This window comes from Rhincodon typus, chromosome 1, assembly GCF_021869965.1.
Source record: "Rhincodon typus isolate 14 chromosome 1, sRhiTyp1.1, whole genome shotgun sequence".
NCBI classification, from domain to species: domain Eukaryota; kingdom Metazoa; phylum Chordata; class Chondrichthyes; order Orectolobiformes; family Rhincodontidae; genus Rhincodon; species Rhincodon typus.
Window position 1 is genome coordinate 128977886 of NC_063332.1, and position 17129 is coordinate 128995014.

Consider the following 17129-nt stretch of genomic DNA (forward strand, 5'->3'; position numbering starts at 1 on the left):
AAATCCCTGGGACCTGAAGAAGTTAATCCAGGACTTTGTGGGAGACTAGGGAGGAAGTTGCGGGGCCCTTAGCAGAATATTTGTTTCATCGGGCACTTCACCCATGGCTGAAGATTGGAGGGTGGCTAATGTGCCATTTATTTAAGAAAGACTGTGGGTAAATGCCTCAGAACTATAGAGCGTTGAGTGTAATGTCTGTGGGTGGTAAGTTGTTAGAGGGGATTCTGAGAAACATGATCTACAGGCATTTGGAGAGGCAAGAACTCATCTTGGATAGTCAGCATGGGTTTGTGCTTGGGAAATCGTGTCCCGCGAATTTGAGTTTTTTTTAAAGGAGTGGCCAAGAAAATAGATGAGGGAAGTGCAGTCAATATTGTCTACATGGACTTAGAAAGACCTTCGACAAGGTAGTGCATGGTGTGTTGTTGAGTAAGGTTAAATCTCACGGGATTCATGGAGAGCTTGCCAATTGGATACAAAATTGACTTGATGGTAGAAGAGAGGGTGGTGGTAGAGCATTGTTTTGCAAAGTGGAGGTCTGTTAACAGCAGCCTGCCACAGGGATTGCTGCTGGGTCCACTGTTATTCGTCATTTATATAAATTATTTGGATGAGAATTTAGGAGGTGTGGTTAGTAAGTTTGCAGATGACACCAAGATTGGTGGTATATTGGACAGTGAAGAAGGTTATCTGGGAATACAGCAAGGTCTTGATCAACCGGTCCAGAGGCCTGAGGAGTGGCAGATGGATTTTCTTTTAGATAAAGGCAAGGTGTTGCATTTTGGTCTGTCAAACCAGGGAAAGACTTACACAGTCGTAGTAGGGCCCTGGGGAGTGTTATGGAACAAAGAGATCTAGGGTTACAGGTTCATAGCTCTTTGAAAGTGGAGTCACAAGTAGACAGGGTGAAGAAAGCTTTCGGCATGTTAGCTTTCATCGGCCAGAGCGTTGACTGTAAGAGTTGGAACATCTTGTTGTAGCTGTACAAGGTATTGGTAAAGGCAATTGGTAAGGGTATTTGGAGTACTGTATGCAGTTCTGGTCGCCCTACTATAGAAAGGATATTATTAGGAAGAGTGCAGAAAAGATTTACTAGGATGCTACCTAGACTGAAGGGTTTGAGTTATAAGGAGAGGCTGGATAGGCTGGGAGTTTTTTTCTGGAGCATGGGAGACTGAGAGGTGATGTTATAGCAGGTTATCAAATCATGAGAGGCTTAGACAAGGTAGATAGCCAACAGCTTTTCCCCATGATAAGGGAGTCTAAAACTAAAGGACATAGATTTAAGGTGAGAGGAGAAAAATACAAAAGGGGCAATGCTTTCTCAGAGGGTCCTGAGTGTCCGGAATTGGCTGCCCAGAGTACAATTTTGGCATTTAAGAAATATTTGGACAGCTACATGAATGGGATAGGTATGGAGGGTAGGAACCAAACACAATCAAAAGGATCTAGATTGATTGTGAAAACTGGGCGACATGGACAAGTTGGGCCAAAGGGCCTGTTTCCATGCTTTAAACATTAATGATTCTATGTAATTTAGGCTGATGCGCCAGTGGACTGCTGAGTAGTTCTATCAGACATGTTGTTTCAGAACAGGGATTAAACATTAGCCCTTTTGCCACCTTGGGTGAATGTTAAATGTTCAGTGACCTTTTTTTGTTAAAGAACAACAGGGTATTATTCTGTCCATTTGTGTTAACACTTTTGCCCTTCAACAAACACATTATCTTTTCATTTGATTTATTTTGTTACTGAAAGGGATATTCTTGTGAAAATTGCCAATTGTTTCTCCATGTTAGCAATTCAAAAATAATTCTTTGTCTGTAAAGAGCTGAGATATTGAAAGGTTTACATAAAAGCTGGTCTTTCTTTATTTGATCCATTAAACATGTTTTGTGTAGGTTGGCTTTAAGTCCTGCTATGAATGGGCAATCTCTTTTTAATTTGGCTGTACCTGTTCAAGTTTAGGATGGGCAATGAAGTTGTAGTAAGGGTAAAGTCGCTATAGTTCTACTGGACCATAGGTCTGTTCTTTCATCGGAGATAGAGCTGCTGGTTTAACCTGATGGTCACCACACGGAGGTTGAGAAAGAGCCCTTATTGGTGTCCTCAGCTGGTGCAGGAAATGAGCCCATGCTGTTTCTCTACATTGCAAAACTAGCTGTCCAGCCAACTGAGCTAACCGGATTGTAATATATGGGTTATTAATCTTTAATGCAATCTGCTGATGTAGTACAAGAGACTATTGTTCAGAAGGAAACACCTAAATAAGCCAGGACACTTTCTAAATGGCTGTGAGGCACCTGACTTGCAATCTGCTCGCGTTTCACAGGCAATTGCAAGATGGATACAAGATGGTTGTGGTTGTTGGTGATGAGTCATGTCAGCTCCATGAAGTCTCTGTATGAAATCCTCGAGTGTCCGAGGCCCAAATATCTTTAGCTGCCTCAGCAATGACCTTCCCTCCATCATAAGGTCAGAAGTGGGGGAGCTTGATAAAGATCATACTATTTTAGCACATTTTTGGCTTCTCAGAAACTGAAACAGTCCACATCCAAATTCAGTAAGACCTGAACATTATCTAGGTTTGGGCTGAAATCTAGCGAGTAACAGTTATTGCTTGGCACTTCGATGACAAAAAATCTCAGCAATACTCCCTGACTTATGGGATTACCATCACTGAATCCTCCATTGTAAAATTCCTAGGTGTAACGGTTAACCAGAAATTGAAAGGGACTAGCCCAATAAATACTGCAGCTGGACAAGCAAATCAGAGGCTAGGAATCTGCAGTGAGTAACTCACTGCCTGCCTCTTCATTGACCGTCTACAAAGTGCAAGTTGTGAACGTGATGGAGTACTCCCCATTTGCCTGGATGAGTGCAGCTCCGATAACACTCAAGAAGCTTGACAGCAATCAGGACAAAGCAATTCACTTGATTTGCACCACATCTACAAGCATTCAGTCCCTCCATCACCACAACTCAGTAGCAGTACTGGGTACCATCTACAAGTTGCACTGTAGAAATTCACCAAGGCTGCTTAGACAGCACCTTCCAAACCCATGATGGCTACCATCTAGAAGTAAACATGGCAGGAAATTCCCCTCCAAGCCACTCACCAATTGACTTCAGTCCATCAATGTCACTGGGTCAAAATCCTGGAACAATCATGGCTTTGTGGGTATATCCAAACCAAATGATTTGCAGCAGTTCAAGAAGGCAGCTCACCATCGCCACCATCGCCACCACCACCACCACCACAAGGCAGTTGGGATTGGGCAAAAATGCTGGCCCAGCCAGCGCGGTCCATCTCCCACGAGTGAATGAAAAACACTCTCTTCAAAATCTCCCCACCCCGGACCTCATTCCAAGACCAGGCCCCCCTCTCATCCCCGCCTCATTGACCTGTCCGTCTTCCCTCCCACTTATCCGCTCCTCCCACCTCATTGACCAATCCCACGCCGACATACCTACACACACCTTTACTAGCTTCATCCCCACCTCTTTGATCTGTCCGTCTTCTCTCCCATCCTATTCACTCCACTATCTACCTGCTAGCACTGCCCCCCACCTCTCTATATTTCAGAGCCCCCTTCCCCTCCCCCATTTCTGAAGAAAGGTCCCGACCCGAAACGTCAGCTTTCCTGCTCCTCTGCTGCTTGGCCTGTTGTGTTTCGCCAGCTCCCCACTGTGTTATCTCAGACTCCAGCATCGGCAGTTCTTACTATCTTCTGGAAAAGTACTGCCATTAAAAGACCTGTTTCTAAAAGAACAACCAGCTTACAAACTGCCACAATCCCATTGGAACTTTAAGAGTTACAAAGGAATTAATAATTCTTTTACTTATGGACTTCAAATGTTTTCAAGACCCCCTTCCCTATATCTTGTATTGCACTTTAGTCTCTGTATGTTGTAGTATTTGGGATGTTGCATCTTTTAAAAAGTGTTATACTTGTTTTTCTAATTAAACCTTTGCTAACAAGAGGCGAGGCCACATTGGATTTGGTACTGGGTAATGAACCAGGCCAGGTGTTAGATTTGGAGGTAGGAGAGCACTTTGGTGATAGTGACCACAATTTGGTTACGTTTACTTTAGCGATGGAAAGGGATCGGTATATAAAGCAGGGCAGGAGTTATAGCTGGGGGAAAGGCAATTTTGAGGCGATGAGGCAAGATTTAGGATGCATAGCATGGAGAAGGAAACTGCAGGGGCTGGGCACAATTGAAATGTGGAGCTTGTTCAAGGAACAGCTACTGCGTGTCCTTGAGAAGTATGTACCTGTCTGGCAGGGAGGAAGTGGTCGAGCGAGGGAATCGTGGTTTACTAAAGAAGTTGAATCTCTTGTCAAGAGGAAGAAGGAGGCTTATGTAGAGATGAGGCGTGAAGGCTCAGTGAGGGCGCTTGAGAGTTACAAGTTAGCCAGGAAGGACCTAAATAGAGAGCTAAGAAGAGCCAGGAGGGGACATGAGAAGTCTTTAGCAGGTAGGATCAAGGAAAACCCTAAAGCTTTCTATAGGTATGTCAGGAATAAAAGAATGACTAGAGTAAGATTAGGGCCGGTCAAGGACAGTAGTGGGAAGCTGTGCGTGGAGTCCGAACAGATAGGAGAGGTGCTAAATGAATATTTTTCGTCAGTATTCACACAGGAAAAAGGCAATGTAGTCGAGGAGAATACTGAGATACAGTCCATTAGACTAGACGGGATTGAGGTTCATAAGGAGGAGGTGTTAGCAATTCTGGAAGGTGTGAAAATAGATAAGTCCCCTGGGCCGGATGGGATTTATCCTAGGATTCTCTGGGAAGCTAGAGAGGAGATTGCAGAGCCTTTGGCTTTGATCTTTATGTCGTCATTGTCTTCAGGAATAGTGCCAGAAGACTGGAGACTAGCAAATGTTGTCCCCTTGTTCAAGAAGGGGAGTAGAGACAACCCTGGTAATTACAGACCAGTGAGCCTTACTTCGGTTGTGGGTAAAGTGTTGGAAAGGATTACAAGAGATAGGATTTATAATCATCTAGAAAGGAATAATTTGATTAGGGATAGTCAACACGGTTTTGTGAAGGGTAGGTCGTGCCTCACAAACCTTATTGAGTTCTTCGAGAAGGTGACCAAACAGGTGGATGAGGGTAAAGCGGTTGACGTGGTGTATTTGGATTTCAGTAAAGCGTTTGATAAGGTTCCCCATGGTAGGCTATTGCAGAAAATACGGAGGCATGGGATTGAGGGTGATTTCGCAGTTTGCATCAGAAATTGACTAGCTGTAAGAAGACAGAGGGTGGTGGTTGATGGGAAATGTTCATCCTGGAGTTCAGTTACGAGTGGTGTACCTCAAGGATCTGTTTTGGGGCCACTGCTGTTTGTCATTTTTATAAATGACCTGGATGAGGGCGTAGAAGGATGGGTTAGTAAATTTGCGGATGACACCAAAGTCGGTGGAGTTGTGGATAGTGCGGAAGGACGTTGCAGGTTACAGAGGGACATAGATAAGCTGCAGAGCTGGGCTGAGAGGTGGCAAATGGAGTTTAATGCGGAAAAGTGTGAGGTGATTCACTTTGGAAGGAGTAACAGGAATACAGAGTACTGGGCTAATGGTAAGATTCTTGGTAGTGTGAATGAGCAGAAAGATCTCGGTGTCCATGTGCATAGATCACTGAAAGTTGCCACCCAGGTTGATAGCGTTGTTAAGAAGGCGTACAGTATGTTAGGTTTTATTGGTAGAGGGATTGAGTTTCGGAGCCATGAGGTCATGTTGCAGCTGTACAAAACTCTGGTGCGGCCGCACTTGGAGTATTGCGTACAGTTCTGGTCACCGCATTATAGGAAGGATGTGGAAGCGTTGGAAAGGGTGCAGAGGAGATTTACCAGGATGTTGCCTGGTATGGAGGGAAGGTCTTATGAGGAAAGGCTGAGGGTCTTGAGGCTGTTTTCGTTAGAGAGAAGAAGGTTAAGAGGTGACTTGATAGAGACATACAAGATGATCAGAGGATTAGATAGGGTGGACAGTGGGAGCCTTTTTCCTTGGATGGTGATGGCTAGCCCGAGGGGACATAGCTTTAAATTGAGGGGTGATAGATATAAGACAGAGGTAGGTTCTTTACTCAGAGAGTAGTAAGGGCGTGGAATGCCCTGCCTGCAAAAATAGTAGACTCGCCAACTTTAAGGGCATTTAAATGGTCATTGGATAAACATATGGATGATAATGGAATAGTTTAGGTTAGATGGGCTTCAGATTGGTTTCACAGGTCGGCGCAACATCGAGGGCCGAAGGGCCTGTACTGCGCTGTTATGTTCTATGTTCTGTGTTCTATGTTCTAACTTGTACTTGCTGACTTCTGCATGTTCAAATAAGTATGGAGTTGATTTAAAAAAAACCCCATCTATTTGATTTATGATTTTTTAAAATTTTAAATTCTGGAGTGAAGAGCAAATAATTTGCTTCCCCCTCTGGATTTGGTTATAATATATGTTGAGGTATATTTGTTTTTTGTTTACTTTTTAAGCAGTGTAGGCTATCTGGTTATCAGATTCATCAAGTTTTATGTAATGAGAATCTTGATCTTTGTTTCACACTATTTCAATTATAATTAGACATTTCAAGACCAATCAATTCAGGTGTGATTCATCTTCTGGTTTTCAACTGTGATCTGTCCAAAAATGAAGGAATACTTTCACTGCAAGCTTGTATACATTTTACCATATTTTGAAATCTTTATTGGAAAATTGTGGATGGAATTGATCTTATTTAAGCCACTTTTGAAGCAGTTGGGACAGCAACCACAGCAGAAATGTAATGCTAATTGTTCACTTTTGTTCCCATTTCCCATTAGTGAAACATCTATAGTTTACATTTTTATTTCATCCAGAGTTGCTTCAGCATGTTCAGTTATGGATTCACTTGCCAATGTTGTTCTGAAGTTAGGAAATCACCAGAAAGATTTGCAACATAACTTCCATTGTATAATCCAATGGCTAAGATCTATGATGGTGTAAACCATACAGATATCTGTAGTAAAATGCATATCTGAATCCTTCACCAGGCTGTTAACTTTGATTAGTTGGCTGTCTCCCATCCCACAAATGAAATGAATATTTCAGCTTGGTGACTGGTTGACTCAGGTTAGTTAGAACTTGTCTGACTGAAGGCTCCTGGCCTGAAATATTTCTGTTCCCCTCTCCACAAATGTTGCCAGATTTGCTGAGCATTTACCACAATTTGTTTTTCATTTTAGATTTCCACATGTGTAGTCCTTAGATCCAATGTGGATCATTGCCTCGAAAAAGACTAAGTATTTTGAATACTACTTTTTAATTCTCAGCCTATTTGGGTTCACTACTTGATCTCTTTATTTGTTACATACATGATTATGTTTGTGCTACTTCCTGTCTTGCACTGATTTAGAAATAGCCCTTTGCTTCAAGTTTCCATCCATTCCCCTCAATTTCTCATGAGCTGTGCATCAAGTTAACCCACTTCCTGACTCTTGAAAGTTTGACCAATATCTACAAGGCACACGTCAGGAATGCGATGCGGTACTTTTTCTCACTTGCGTCAAGATGCATAGCATCATCCGCGGATAAAAGTCTGATCAGCACTGTATCCATCACCTTCAACATTCACTTCACAGTGGCAGCAGTATACGTCATCTGAGGTGCAGCACCTCAGTACTTCTTATTAATGGTATCTTCTAAATCGCTGCTCTCTGTCACCTACGAGGACAAAGGTGACAGATGGCTTCACTATTGCTCAGTCAAAATCCTGGAACTCCTTTTCTAGCTGAAGTGAAAATTCACCAAGCTACGTACGCTGAAATGATTCAAGAACACGGATCATGATCTTTAAGGACAATTAGGAATGGGCAATAAATACTAGCCTTGCCTCTGGTTACCAGATCTCATTAATGATTTCTTTCAGAAAGTAATATTTTTTAATAATTCTGGGAGCACTTCAATCCCTTCTTCCAATGTATCTGTTCATATGATGTCATTTTCTATACCAGTGTTCCATGATATCTTCCTTTTTATGCTGAAGATTCCTCTTCTCCACAATTGGAAGAGTTCTTGGCTAAGTCTGTTCCCAGAGCTGCTTCTCATGCCTCTTCCCTAATTTTGATAGAATCCCTCTTGTTTCCCAACCCACCCCAAACCTGTCCATCTCAGAAACTGACAGATCATCTTTAGTCATTTCTGCCAGTTTCAAGACAATCCTACCACCAAACCAATCTCTTCAGAGCATTTCCTCCAAGGGGGAAGTGGAAACTGAAGATGAAGCCCAGAATGCAGCACCACGAGAGCTTTCCACTTTTGTTTTCTACCCTGAGGGAAACTGAGAAGCAGATGGAGCTCTTGGAAGACAACGATTACAATGCAGAATGCAGCAGGGTAGCATTTCATGGAATAAGATCTTATTTGGCACCCTATGAACAGCTTCTTCATGAAAGAAGAAAAAGGGCAAAGCAGCAAAAACTGGATGTCTTTTTTTAAGCCAACTCCCAAAAATCAGATAATGAACTACGGCCATCTGTTTCTGGATTAACTATTTTTCACCCTCACTCTGCAACCACAATTGTACCTGAAAGTGGTGATGACGATGATTACGACCCTTAGCCCCTGTATTAACAACAGAGCAACCTCAAAACCACCTCCCCCATCAAGTCATCTTGACATTTTTTTCAAAGTAAGGTGTTTAAATTCACTTTTATTTCACTGTTTAGATATGAATTAAACATTTTATTCAAACTGTGCTGTCCTTTGTATTAGGCTTTTTAGTGCTTTTTGAGTAGTTTTTGGTCGTCTGCCCCTAACCCTGCTTTTCCCATAGACCCCGTTATTTCTATAGTGCGATTTTTTATAACACTGTGTTGTGCAGGAATGCAACTATTGCGTTAAAGCAGAACCAACTGTACTTGAAATGAAAATGTAAGTAAAGTGAGTGTTGATCCTCTAGAGACACAATAGATGGTGCAGAAACATTCCAGTAATAGCTGTAAATCACCCTGTGAGAAGGAGAAGTGGTAATTAGTGGAATTGCAATCGCTAGTGGAGTGGTTAAGCAAGCTGGAGCTGTGAGCTGTCAAGCCTCCAGTCCAGATAGATTTTGGTTGAGAAAATGTTCCATCAGAATGGAAAGTAGCAAACATTGAAAAAGGATTGGAGGCAGAAAGCAGGAAGCTAGAGATCAGTTAGTTTGAAATCTGTCATAGAAAAGATATTAGAATTGATCATTTAAGTGTGTTATGATATCTTCAACAATCCCAAAATAATTGGGAAGAATCACCTGGGCTTCACGAAGGGTGTAAATGCGAAACGGCGACTTTCCTGCTCCTCTGCTGCCTGACCTCCTGTGTTTCTCCAGCTCCACATCGTATTGATGGGAAATCCTGTTTAACTGATTTATTAGAAGTGTAGCATGTGCTGTGAAATAAAGTGGAGCCAGGAGATGTGTTATATTTGGGTTTTCTTAAGGCACTTGATAAAGTGCCAGAAAAGATAATTGCAGAAAGTAAAAGCTCCTGGTGTAAGCAAGAACCCGTTCGTGTGAATAGAAGATTGGCTAACTTACTGAAAACGGTATGCATAAGTAGGGTATTTCTTATCAGCAGGATATGAGTGGAACCCTGCAGGTGTCTGTGCTGGGCCCTCAAAATTACATCGATGACTTAGAGGGGACCATAACAAAATTTGCAGAAGACACCAAGATGGATAGGAAGGTATGTTGTGAAGATGATAGGAGCTTGCAGAAGAATATAAATGGGGTAAGAATCAAGCCAGTTGGGAAGTTCCATGTTGGGAAATGTGAAATTGTTCACTTTGGCAAGAAGAATAAAACTGCGAAATATTAAATAAACGCAGAATAACTAGAAATCCAAGGTCTGCAGGTATTTAGGAGTTCTGGTGGATTAGCTTACAAACAAAAAGATGGTATATTGTTCCTGCACATAATTAAGAAGCTAATGGGATACTATCCTTTATTTTGAGGAATTGAACAGGTGTTATGCTTCACTTACACAGAGCATCAGTGAGACAACACGTTGAATGTTGTGTGTAGCTTTGTTCACATTTTAAGGTAGGATGTAAGTACATTGGAGGCAGTTCACTGGAGGTCTAGTAGATTAATACTTGGAACGAATGTGTTGTTTTTAGGGTGTATTGAACTGGTTGATCTTGTTTTCAATGGAGTTTAGAAGAGTGTGTGGTGACTTGATTGAAGTGAAGACTAGTGAAGTGACCTTGACAAGGTGGTTGTGGAAAGGACTTGACCTCTTATGGACCAGTCCACGTCTAAGAAGCATTGTTTTAGAGGTAGTCCTTTTAGGACAGATGAAACTTTTCTCCCCTGATGATTGTGTGACTTTCAAACTCTGTGCATCAGAAGGTGGTGGAAGTGGACTGATTCAGTATTTTATTTTCATGCCAGAAATTCCAGTGTGGAATTTGAAATACAAGCAGATAAGCCTTGATCTTGTTTAAGGTGAGGGGTAAGTGGTTTAGAGGGGATCTGAGAAAAACGTTGCTCCCCCAGAGGGTGGTTGAAAAAAGCAATGTGCTACCTGAGAGGCTGGGGGAGGCAGGTATTTTCTCAAAATTTAAACATTTGGATGGGTACTTAAAATGTCAATGCATAGTAGGTTGTGAACCAAATGCAGCCAAATAAGATTAGTGTAGTTTGGTGTTTCTTTGGCATAGGCACAGTGGACTAAAGGGTCTGCTTCTATGTTGTGTGGCACTGACTCCATGTACTTGCAATACTTGACGCTTATCTACAATGTGGGAATTGCCAATACTTCATATGCATTAATGTTATGGTTGAGCACATATCTCATACTTAGTTTATCATTTGCTTCCACACACCAGACAAGCGACTGTGTAATTACTAGCCTTCCTAGTGGTGCATTTCACCCTGTTTCACTCCTAATAACACAGTTCATTGATCATTATGAAATGCAGTCTGATTTTGTTTGGAAGAACACAGCAAGCCAGGCAACATCTGAAGGAAAGGTGCAGTCAACTTTTCGGGTATTACCCTTCTTCAGGACTAGATGTGGGGTGAGGGGTGGAGGCGAAATGGTGGTGATAGGTGGACACGAGAAGTAGGTACAACCTTGTTGATCTATGGGAGGGATGAATCCGATTGTTGGCTGGGAGGGAGGGTCAGAATGTGGAATGGAAGGGAGGAGATGGGACTGGAAGGGGAGCTGAGGAATGGGTGGGAAGGTTATTTGAAATTGGAGAACTCGGTGTTGAGTCCTCCGGGCTGTAGGGGGTCCAGGCAGAAGATAAGGTAGAGTTCTTCAAATTTGTGTTCTGATTCACTGTGACACTGGAGGAGGCCGAGGATGGACAAGTCAGAGGCGGGGACTTGAAGTTTTTTGACAAAGGCAGACATCTGGCTCCGAAGCATCCCGGATGTCCGCCTTTTTCAAACAATGCTCTTTTTCCCTCTGCTCTGTCATCCAAACAACCCTCCAATGTGCCTCCTCCATTCCCCACTCCACAGCTCTTAACCAACACCCCTCCAAACATACTAAAGGTAGGGCTCCCCCTTGTCATCACTTTCCATCCCACCAGCCTCTGCATCCAACGCATCATCCTGAAACACTTCTGCCAACTCCAGTTAGACCCCACCCCTCTCTGCCTTCCGTTCGGACCATTCCCTTTGGCACTCCTTAATTTGCGCCAGACTCCCCGCCAACCACTCCAACCCACCCGGTACCTTCCCCGTAACTGTAAAAGATGTAACACCTGCCCGCACACCACCTCCCTTACCTCCATTCAGGGCCCTAAACAGTCCTTCCAAGTGAGACAAAGCTTCACTTGCATCTCCTCCAACCTAGTCTATTTCATCCGGTGCTGCCAATGTGGTCTTCGCTATGTTGGTGAGACCAAACGTAGACTCGGTGACTGTTTCGCTAAGCATCTTTGCCTGGCCTGTTAAGGCCAACCTAACCTCCTGGTCACTGCCCGTTTCAATTCCCCTACCCACTCCCCCACCAACATGTCCGTCCTCGGCCTCCTCCAGTGTTGCAGTGACTCGCAATGCAAATTTGAAGAACGACACCTTGTTTTCCGCCGGGGCATACTACAGCCTGGAGGACCCAACATTGAGTTCTCCGATTTCAAATAACCTTCCCACCCATCCCCTGGCTCCCCTTCAAGCACCACCACCTCCCCTCCATTCCACCTTCTGACCCTCCCTCCCTCCCTCCCAGCCAGCAACTGGATGCATCCCTCCCAGTGACCGACCAGGTCGTACCTACTACCAATGTTCACCTATCACCACCATTCCGACTCCACCCCTTCTCCTCCCCCCAACTCCCTTATTTGCAACTACCCCTGTCCTCCCATCTGGTCCTGAAGAAGGGAAATACCCAAAACGTTGACTGCTCCTTTCCTTCAGATGCTGCCTGGCTCGCTGTGTTCTTCCAGCCTCCTGTTTGTCTACCTGGATTACAGCATCTGCAGTTTTCTTGTCTCTAACCTCATTTTGGCTGTGTTCAATTTGTCTGAGCTTTATGCCAGTGGCAAACCTTCTGCCTATTACAGTTCTTGCAATCAAAATATAGAACATAGAACATTACAGCGCAGTACAGGCCCTTCGGCCCTCTGTTGCGCCAACCTGTGAAACCAATCTGAAGCCCATCTAACCTACACTATTCCATTATCATCCATACGTTTATCCAATGACCATTTAAATGCCCTTAAAGTTGGCGAGTCTACTACTTTTGCAGGCAAGGCATTCCACGCCCTTACTACTCTCTGAGTAAAGAACCTACCTCTGACGAGGTATACGTAATAATCCTTTTAGTATAATACTTTTAGTTGCCTATGTAGCATAAGCAGGTAAACCAGAAAAGTTGTATGTAGGATGGGACACTTATTAAAATACAATAGTTCTATTTATTTTTAACTTAAATGACTATAAGATCTAATGCTTCATTCCTGGTCATTTGGCATACTTGCATCAGGTTCCACTAAAGTGCTTAAAGCATCAATTAATGGGCGCAATTTTATAAATAATGTCTTAAGTGGGAGTTTATGTTCCAAAATCTTGCAACCTGCAAGATGATACAAATCATCAAAATACTCTGCCAAATTTCTAATGCAAGTCACAAAAGTCAATTTTTCAGGTGTATATTCAGTGTGTTGCCTTTAATACTTTCAAGTGAAGTAATGAATAGCATTTTGTTGTCAAAGATCAGCAGGAAAATTATGCATGACAACTCATTATGTGAAAAGCAGATTTAAAAATTGCTTTTGCCCAATGCTGAAATTTCTAACCTATGTCACTGAGAAAAATGTTATGAATCGAACACAGGCTGTACGGTGAAGAATAAGTTGTTGTAATTTTCTCCTCTTCCCCCATTTTCTGTTAATTTCTCAATGCTGTGCATTGTACTAGAATGATGGTCTGAAACTATTTAAAAGTGGCAACTGATAATGGTTGAGAATCACAGTGGGAGATGCGTTAATGCTAATGTCATGCTTATTTGCCTTTCTTTTAGATTTAAATATCTTTATGCCTATAATGACAAAGGAGTTATTGAATGTATCCTACAGTGTATATTTTAACTCTTATGATCCATCCATATTTTGAAGAATGATCAAAATTAGTTTTTTTACCTTCAACATATGAACTAATTTAAATTAATTCACAATTTGAGAGAATACACTGGCCATTCTGCAATCTCTGCAACAGTTGATGAACACAACTTGTTCAAATCCTGAAAGATTTTAAAGATCAAGATTTTGCATGAACGTACACAGATCATGTTTAGGTTCTTGTAGCGCAGTGATCGTGTCCATACCTCTGAACCACAAGGTCCACGTTCAATCTTGCCCCCTGGCCATCAGGTGCTGAGGAATATCTCCAGTCCAAGCCGTTGTATTTGTTTTAATAAAAAAAAAAAAATTTTACTCCAGTGTAGTAAACCATTTGTGGGAATTGAACCGTGAAATGGTGCTTTCATTCAAATTTTTCAAGTTCATCTGATTCAGGCAATTAAAAAGCAGTTTCTGTGAAAGTGGGATTTTCAGAGCCCATAACTGGCAACAGTATCAGAATCTCTGAAGCCAAATTTTCAATTTTTTTAAGGAAAATAAAAAAAAAATTAGCAATTTGATCAGCTGTTTTTGCAACCTAGCCTATTGGGTTTTGATGAAATATTTTACTGTTTAGTAGCTGTATTATTTCACATTGCTTATGAACAATTTTCCCCTTTGCATATGCAAGAGCCAAAGTAGTCATTTTAGAAAAAAAATGGTGAGCCTTAGTAACTGGAACATATACTGAAATTATAAAAGGAGTGAGTGCTAGTACTGGCAAATGGTGCACTTTTCCAGTGCATTTCTTGAGCAATCCAACTCTTGTAAAACCAAATGTAAAGTGACCGTACTTACTATGTTTTACTACATTGTATTAACGGTAACCTCGCAAGCACTTTGCTCAAGTGTTAGCAAAGAGAACAGATCTGCCAAACAGGTGAACTTTTCAAATTAAACTCTTTTTTTTTTTCCTCTTCCCTAGCTTCCCCCCCTCGCCCCAACTTGTTTTTCACTGGATTTGCTTCTTGGCATTGAAGTTTTGATGCTGACCATAGGTAAGGTACTCCATTCTTGTACTTTCTGCATTCATGGTGGAAGTCCGCCTCCAGAACAAGCTGTTACCTGACAATTTGCGTGTATTTCGTCAGAGGGATAGTTTGGGAATTAGCTTTGGCAGCAATAGTGAAAACTCAAAACAAGTTCAAAGACATGCTGTAGTTTGTGTTTTATTTTCGTACTGTATGCACAAAATGTTTACGTCAAGATTTTAGCTTAGATTTTCACTACAATTGCAAAAATTCTGCAACTTTCAATAAAAGATGAGTGGAAATTGAAATGTATATCCTTAAATATTCATGCATCATGAATATCTTTATAGCTGGGATGTTGATGTGGGTCCCAAATTCAGAAATGTCACCTCAAACTGAATGAAACGAACTCAGTTCCTGAACAGGTTTAAAAAAAAGTTAATGCAATGCCCATCTACTTAGAAGTCATGTCAGTTTACTTAGGAGGGGTGCATCGTGCCCAACTGAAATCAGATGCGCTATCGTCATTGGAGAGTTACTTGTTATACTTTTTCAGTTATTTGATGCATTCTCTGATCTAATCAGAATAAATATTGAAATGTAACACGTTTGTTGTATTTGGTATATTGTTTCCCCCAAAGTCTGTTTGAAACAACTGTTTACACTGTGTTTTAATCTGAATTGTTTTGGATAAGCTTTTGAGTATTACTATTGCACTTGGGACTTTCTTTTAAAAAAAAGGTTTGTAGTGTCAGTAGCCAAAAAAACGTAATTTTTATAGTGAGGCTAATATTGATTTTAAAACCTTAAGTTATAAGCGGCAATATTTTTTTCTTTACTCATTAACGGGATGAGGGCGTCACTGGCTAGGCAGCATTTATTGCCTATCCCTAATTGCCCAGAGGGCAGTTCAGAGTCAACCACATTGCTGTGGGTTTGGAGTCACATGTAGGCCAGACCAGGTAAGGATGGCAGTTTCCTTCCCTAAAGGACATTAGTGAGCCAGATGGGTTTTTCTGACAATTGCCATTGGATTCACGGTCATCATTAAATTGTTAATTCCAGATATTTTAATGAATTCAAATTCTACCATCTGCCATGGTGGGATTCGAACCCGGGTCCCCCGAACATTATCTGGGTCTCTGGATTAACAGTCCGACAATATAAGCCACTAGACCATTGCCTCCCCAGTAAATTGCTTTGAAAGCAGTAAAGATTTTTTCCACTTTCCTGCTTTGTTTTGCTAACTGATCATAAATTTTCCCAACCTTTTCGAACTATTAATAACATCAATTTAATGCTGCATTTACTGATTTATTTTCAAACCAACCAAATCTATAAAACGTTTGAAGTATTTTTTATGCATTCTATGGACTGTTGCCACTGAAAATATGATTCAAAAGGCAGTTCTTCAGAATATTTCACTGTTTAATCCATAAGCTAATGTGATTTTGCTTACAATTAATGCTAAAAGTGGAAATTACCTGAATCTAGTCCAAAACAGTTGACTTCCAACTGCTATTATATTGCTTACCGACCTCTACTTTTATAGGATTGCCAAGTCGCAGGATTGTCTCTCTCTGATTTATTCTGCTCAATTAACTGTGTCAAGAATTGCCTTGAGTAAATTTCAAGGTTCTCATCATTTTGTTTGCAACTGCTGCAAAGAGAATGTGTTGGCAAGCTGTTTGACTGCACAATATCTGCCCGCCTTATGTTGTCCCTACATAATAATACTTCAAAGGGGTCACTAGATAAAGTAGGACTCCTGCACGATTTGGTAGTTTTACTGTTTACCTTTGCATCTAAAGACCAAGAAAGAGCCTGTCTGGCACCACATGTACCTTGCTCCATGTTGGGATTGTTGATGAAACACAATGTTTGTCTAAGATCCCTATAATTTAGTATCTGACCATGTGCTCTTATCACATTATAGCAATCTGGTTTTACAGACCTTATTTAGCAGTGTATGGCATAAGTATTGAAATATTGTTTGGATTATATTGTTGATGTGATTTTGTAGAAGAGCATCTTCTGAAGGTTAAGAGTTAGCTTTCTCCTGAAAATGTTCCATCCAAGCTAATTAGTTAACTTTTGGAATTCTGATAGTACGGGGTGAGGAGTAGAGGAATAAACTCCACGCAGGATAAAGTGCTGCTGAGAAGATAACTGAAACCACTGGTCCTGTGTAGGTGAGGCTAGGGAATAAGTCTTGAGAGTCATAAAACAGTAAGTATTGGGGCTGTGTGTGTGTGTGTGTGTGTGTGTGTGTGTGTGTATGAGACTATTTTACTGCTTTAGTTAAGTGAAATTTATTGTTTGTTCAAAATCTTAATCTCACAGCTTTATTCTCTTAATAAAGTTCTGGGATTTCTCACTTAAGTAATGATTAGTCCTTAGTTAGATCTTAACATAACTTTGGCAGCCTGGAATCAGGTTCACAAGGTAGTTACTCCATATTTAGAAGTTTTAATGAAGTGAAATGGAATGAGGACTATCATTGTTACTGTTATTAATGGCCTAAATTATTCTTTGATATTGTTTTGGCACCTGGTTGAATTTG

General features: G+C 41.4%; 1 protein-coding gene across 4 annotated transcripts in view; it reads left to right on the forward strand.

Moving 5' to 3' along the window:
- The window catches only part of fbxw7 (F-box and WD repeat domain containing 7), a 360356-nt gene that overhangs the window by 59677 nt on the left and 283550 nt on the right, over positions 1-17129 (forward strand). For 3 of the 4 annotated variants that reach the window (XM_048600812.1, XM_048600827.1, XM_048600817.1), the window contains one exon: positions 14521-14593. The gene's annotated coding sequence lies outside the window, so the exon portion shown is untranslated. Of the gene's footprint in view, positions 1-14520; positions 14594-16775; positions 16796-17129 lie in introns of those variants that run through there. The other variant, XM_048600837.1, reaches the window with a different exon arrangement.